Genomic DNA, 6486 nt, shown 5'->3' with positions numbered 1-6486 from the left:
AAGTTGTGCTTTCAGTTGTAGTTGCTGCGCCCGGTTTTCTTTCGCTACTTGATGGATTTCTTCTAATTGAGACCTTATGAGATGCGTTTGCTGTCAGACGAGGTACGATAAATTGGCCTAAGCTGTTTTAAAATTATTTATTTCAGACTCCATTGCCTGTCCGTCATCGTACGTTAGAAGTCCGGCTATCGGTCCGGCGATTTTTCCTAAGGAGCCTAGCAAGGGAGCTGTCCTACGTATCCTCATTCGTTTCGGTAGTTGGATTGGAAACTTTCGCTTGGTATTCTGTTCCAGCTCCTCCATTTCTTGTTCGATGCTCTTCTGGAGTCGTTCAGCAGCATCCATTTTAGTGTTTATGTTGTATTCGTTTATTATTTGTTGGCAGTTGTATTTGTGAGTTGGTCCGCAGTACTTAGGTAAATCCTTAAACTTGTATTTGGTCGCGGTAAACAGTTCTTGCAATCGATTCACACGTAGGAAGGCGTTGATTCTCCATGAAGTATTCGTCTTTATCATCGACCCAAGGTACTCATAACACATCGCAGTGCTGTATCCAAATTGAATGTCACGGTAGAACTCAATGGTGTCGTCATAGTTCGTATAGGATGATTAAAGAAGAATTCCTGCAATTTTCCACAAGAATTTCGCATACATTTTCTTTTTCTTTTTGCCTACAAAAATAGGGGTGCTTTGTTTAGAGAATAAGTCACGGGTTACTTAACAGTAAGTTACGAACAGCTTATCCGCATGCTTTGTCGATCTTGTACCATCGTCGACTTCCGTAATCACATTGTGCTTTTCGGCGAAGTCCACGATCGAATAAGTTCCAGTTGTAGTTTTGTCGAGTTTATTCATCCTTACATTTTTGAAGATAATTACTTTATCACGTACCTTTGCGTTCATTGGCCTTGCCTTTTCGTCATAACATACCTTCGACGTTTCTTTAGCTTTTATCATGTTTTTGGTTGTAATTTTCTGAATTTCACTTAACCAAATTATTAAATCGCGCGGGTAAGATCCATAAATTTCTTACCTTTCCTCGGATGGGAGGGAGATAGGCATGCGCGCAATGTACGCGAACATCGCGAAGGGCAGTAACCTATCTCAATCCTCGTAGTCTTTCGCGGAATGCTTGATGTAATCCGTAAGTACGATATGACTACGTTCCAGAGAACCGTTAGTTTCAGGCCGATACCCAGACGTAGTAATTCCCTTGACCCCGAATATTTTTCTTAGTTTGCGCATTCATCTGCTTATGAAGCTTTCGCCTCGATCCGTAAGGATACAACGTGGAGCTCTGTATTGCGCAAATAAGTGCGTGGCTACCGCGTGTGCGATTGTATCTGTCTTAAGGTCGGGAACAGGAACGGCTATGCAAAGCTTGCTGAAAGTATCTTGCTTGGCTAATTTGTGCCTGTTACCGCTGGGAATGGTAGCGAGTTTGCCGACAGTATCAAGATACACTCTGTCAAATACACTGATCGGGGTATGCGTAATGACTATCGGTTCCCGTGTGCGCGCCCTTATGAGTTCATTTTCCAGACAGCTCTTACATTATCTGACATATTCATTAATAGAATTCCGCATACCCGGCCAAGTGTATGGTTCCCGTATTCCCTTGTGCCCTCTAGAAATACTTATGGAACTCAGCAATGATTTCCGGTCTTAGCGCCTTAACTGGAACTTCCAGTCTGCAGTTCAGTCATTTTGTTCTTAGGTAAATTACCCAGTAGATCTCCCGAATTAGTCATTCGAAATATCTTTTGTTTGTCTCGATCTAGGGCTGTTTTGAGACATTCTCGTTCTGAAATCACATACTTGCAGTCAGTCTCGTCAAAGTGATTTCTTTTTACCACGATGGAGTACACTTTATTTTTGCGAAAAGGGGTAACCATGACCTGTCCGTTCTCAGGTCTTTTCTCCCACAGGTCTTGGGGATAAACGTGTTCCGTTGCTAATAGAAGTTTGAACATGGGATTCGTTCGTTTACAACTTTCTTAAATAAAGTGGACGTAATTATCTCTGCGGTATTTAAGAGGCTCAGGCCATTCGTGCTGTATTGACGCCTTCATTTCCGGTAGGCGGCTGTGAATTAGCCTTTTGCTGGTTCTATTCTTCCATTCTATAACTGTTGGCTACAGGAGTTAAACTAGCAGCAGATATGGACGAAGTGACTGCCATGTGGAATAATGACCGTCTCGGGAGTTAGTCTTTAAACTGTACGGTTCTTTTTCTGTCCACCCCGGAATTTTTTGTTTCGGGCAGTTTTTCTATCCCTAACGTAGTATCCGTAGACTTTTAAATGTCCCTCGTATCAAGACATCTACGAAAGGATTCTAGAAACACGTTCACTTTAGCAGGAAGGGGATCGTCGACGTTAGTGTATGGATCCATGTTTTGTAAGGACATTAGTAATTATTCGTCATCCTCTCCTTCACGACACCGCCATGCGCTCTATTCGAAGTGTTTAATCTTGGTTACATTTTTCAATTCCTTCCTTGTCCTAGCAGTAGGACTGATAAGCTCCTAATGAATGGTCGAATTTGGATATGGATAGTTGTGATTCTGTCTCTTTCATAATAGATGTAAACGGATTTTTCCTGTGTCTTTATTACTCCGGTCGTGATTGCAGTCCTCACTGTCGTCACTGTCTTGTAGTCTGGAGCATAATTATCTTGTGCAACATTGCTTCTGTTGATTTCCATTCGCGCTAGATAACACAGGCCAAAACATTTTCACACCCACAGACCGGACTTGGTGTACCCGAAGGAATTTGGTGCGCTGAATCCGAATCTGAACTCAAAATTGCTCCATCACCCTAGGTTTCCGAGATGTCCTAAGTTTAAAAACCACTACCCACTTTTTTGAAACAGATTTTTACAAGCCGAGACATCGTTATTTGAAATTTAGAAAATTCAATTTTCAGATGATACTGAAATACATGAGAAACAATATCTGCGAGGTTCAACAATAAATTCTCACGAATTTTCTACGTGTAAAGTCGATTTTGTCATGTGATACTTCCAGATGGCACTTTACACGTGTAGCATTCAAAAATTAAAAATGGCGGATATAGTTAGCGTATTCCTTGTATCGATAAACTTAATAAATTTTGTTATCTCTGTGGAAAATACGAGATTGGAAAAGATCGAAGACCGATCACTAACACTATCAAGAAAAAACTCAGAATGTTATGATAAAGTTATGCACAACTACGATAAGAATTGGGTTCAAACATCTAGTTGCAATTATTTTTGCTGGAATTTGAACTGCTGGGAAAATATTAAAACAGAGGTTGTTATTCAGCACACACATTACCTAAATATGAGTTCGATCCATGTTTTTCACATTAAGTTTTGAGATATTTAATAGCTTGCTGTTTATAATTCGACGCTAACTATATTCGCCATTTTGAATTTTTGAATGCTGCACGTGTAAAGTGCTATCTGAACATATCACATGACAATTTAGACTTTACACGTAGAAAATCAAGTGAGAGTTTATCGTTGAACCTCGCAGATATTTTTTCTCATTTATTTAAGTATCATCTGAAAAAATCCGTTTCAATAAAGTGGGTAGTGGTTTTTAAAGTAGAAGATTGTAGCTTTCTAATGCCGTGCCTATATTTGCAATAAAATACAAATTCTTGATGTGAGAGAAGCTCAAACATAGCAAAAAACCATGTTTTTTTCACTTTTAGGTCAGCCATCTCATTACCTTCTATCCCTTGGTGTCCGGGGACGTGGTTCCAGGTCACATCAAGGGTTTCTAGTACATTTCTCAGTTCTTCGAACTCTGTCCGATTGGCGACAGGCTTACCATAAGTTGTCTTCTATCCGTTGGCTTCCCAGTGTGAGTACCACTTAGTGTAACTGTCGATAAGGAACTTTGAGTCTGTGTTTATCCGCAGTTTGTTGATACCATTTTCAATTGCTTTTCTTGCAGCTACTGTGGAGGCTTGGGTTTCGGTAGCGTTAGTCGTTTGTCTTTCCGTAGCGGGTTGAGATACATTCCACGGATGACCGTGGCCCAACTACACGCCTATCCTGCCTTCCGGTTCTCCTCTTTTGTTGTAAATGCATGCTCCGTCTACATATACGTCCGTAGTTTTATCGCATAAACTTGGGAAGTAGAAGTCAAGTTGAGTTGAAGGTGCACTCTGAGGTGGGCGATCTTCTTTAAGCATTGGTAAGTTAGGGTCAATACTGGGAAGAAGACTATGTTTCTTCCGATGTACTGGGGGTACAGATTCGCTACTTCCTTCTCTTTCTGAAGGCACGTCATTGGCTGATAAGGATTCGGATGTGTATACGGGAGCCTTGAGACTCAACACTTTTCTCTTTCGTTCCTTCAGTCTACCGGGTATATCGATGGCAGTGTGTGCCTTCCTTACAACCTTCTGTGATGCACGGGGGTCGGTTTCAGAATGGATGGTGTTCTTCTGGAGCTGATCACTGTCGGTTTTTGAGGAGTGCATGTGGCCTTTGATGCCTTCCATGGTTGCTGATGTCCAGAGTGAGTAATTTGACCCGTTTCCTCTGGCTTTCTGGCAGCTGTTTCGGGATTCTTACCTTTCTTATCACTGTCCTTAGTCGAGGATCGCTTAAGAGCCAAGGTCCTGTAGGTGGTCATGTCGGTAGCTCTGGTTTTAACACCATTTCTTCGATCGTCCTTGTTGGGTTTGCTTGGAAGTGCTGAATGGTTTGGGTTATTTTGTTTTGAAACAAAATTTTTCTTACCATTTTGACTTTTTACTCCTACAAGAATTGTTATTAATCTCAATAGTTCTTTCTGTAATTATACTATTTATAAGAGGTAATGGATAATTGTTGATTATTAAAGTTTCTTTAATTTGTTTAATATTATCTTTTCTGAACTGAACATCACTAAGTCTTATGCCTCTATTAATTAAGTTTTTGATTAGTCCTATTTTTTGTTCCAAAGGAAGGTATGAGTTGTATTTTAAATACTGACCAGATGAGGTTGGTTTTTTATACCAGCTTATGAGAATTGGTCCATCATCTCTTCTTATCACTGACAAATCAAGGTATTTTAGAATGTTTTTTGCCTCAATCTCATGTATCAATTGAACCGATTCATCAAATCTGTTAAACACGTTGACAAATTCCTGAATTTTATCAGTAGGAATGTTGACAAACACATCATCTACATATCGTTTATAAAGCAGTGGCTTAAAAGTGACAACGCTATAGATTCTAAGTCGCGTGCTCTTGATTTAGCTATACTCACTATAATGACTCAATATGTAATCATATAATTAAATGTGACGTCATATCACCTTTCCTGCAATAAATGTGTTTTCTCAAAATGTCGTCCTGGCTCAGTTCAAAACAATGACTGTCACAATTTTACCTCCGACTACAATTACTTAAAAAAAAACAGTTTCGACTAGTAGTTCTGCTCTTCCTGTTTAAAGCGGAAAACTACATAAGATAAAAATGTTAACAACAAAATTTTAAACAGCTATACGTGACACACCGTTTTGTTTTCTGTTTTCAATGTCATCGAACGATTTGTTTTAGGTAACGATCATTTAAAAATTTTGAGGAAGACCCAACGACGGGTCGAAACGTTGTTTTATTTAATGTGTGATTGAATAAACAAATATATTCAACGTATGACCAAAATAAGTTTTCAATCTTTATAAAGAAGATATATACAGATCTTAAAAAAACGTTCAAAGAAAGGACAAAAAATTCTAAGACTTCTATCTAGAATTTTAGAATTATAATTATTTTCTGTTATGCTTCCTGCGTTTTGATCGGAAAGTAAATCCTTTTTCAAAATTTTGATTGCTATTAAGTTTAAATTTGAATCTATTAAGTTTATATATTTTTGTAAATTTCAATGAAAGTAAAAATTAGCAATTATGATATTAATGTTTTAAATTACACATTAATAAAATATAAAAGGTATAAAAAGTTTAAATTTACGTCGAAATTTGTTTTTTGAAATTGTAAAAATATATAATTTACCTTAAAACATTCTTAAATTTATTGAATTAAGAGTTCACAATACTTTAAGGAAGGTGCTTCTGGTTCTTTGTTTCCGCCTGGTTTGTCATCTTCTCTTGCAAACTTTTTTTGCGTTTCCATACTGGAAATTCTTATATGTAACCCTGAAATGTGTGACACTGACACGGAGAATTCGGTCTACATTTTAGATTATATGTGGCGAGGTATTAAATATGAATGATTGAGAATATTATTCCGAAACGTTCTAGTAATTCAAATATAACATATCGATGCAGACGATCATCTCGGATCGACGTACTTCACTAGCCTGCCCTTTGAGAAATGTTTGTACTCTGCCGGCACAGTGAAAAATTGCACTGTGACTTTAAAAATAAAATGACTGTAGGAAACCTGCTCAAATGAAACAATAAGATCGAAAAATCCTATCTCATGACTTTTATTAATATTCCCGAAAAATGTTCAGACAAAAAACAATTATAAAAAATAGAGC

Source organism: Belonocnema kinseyi, chromosome 1 (assembly GCF_010883055.1).
Source record: "Belonocnema kinseyi isolate 2016_QV_RU_SX_M_011 chromosome 1, B_treatae_v1, whole genome shotgun sequence".
Classification (NCBI taxonomy): Eukaryota; Metazoa; Arthropoda; class Insecta; order Hymenoptera; family Cynipidae; genus Belonocnema; species Belonocnema kinseyi.
This window is presented reverse-complemented; position numbering follows the sequence as displayed.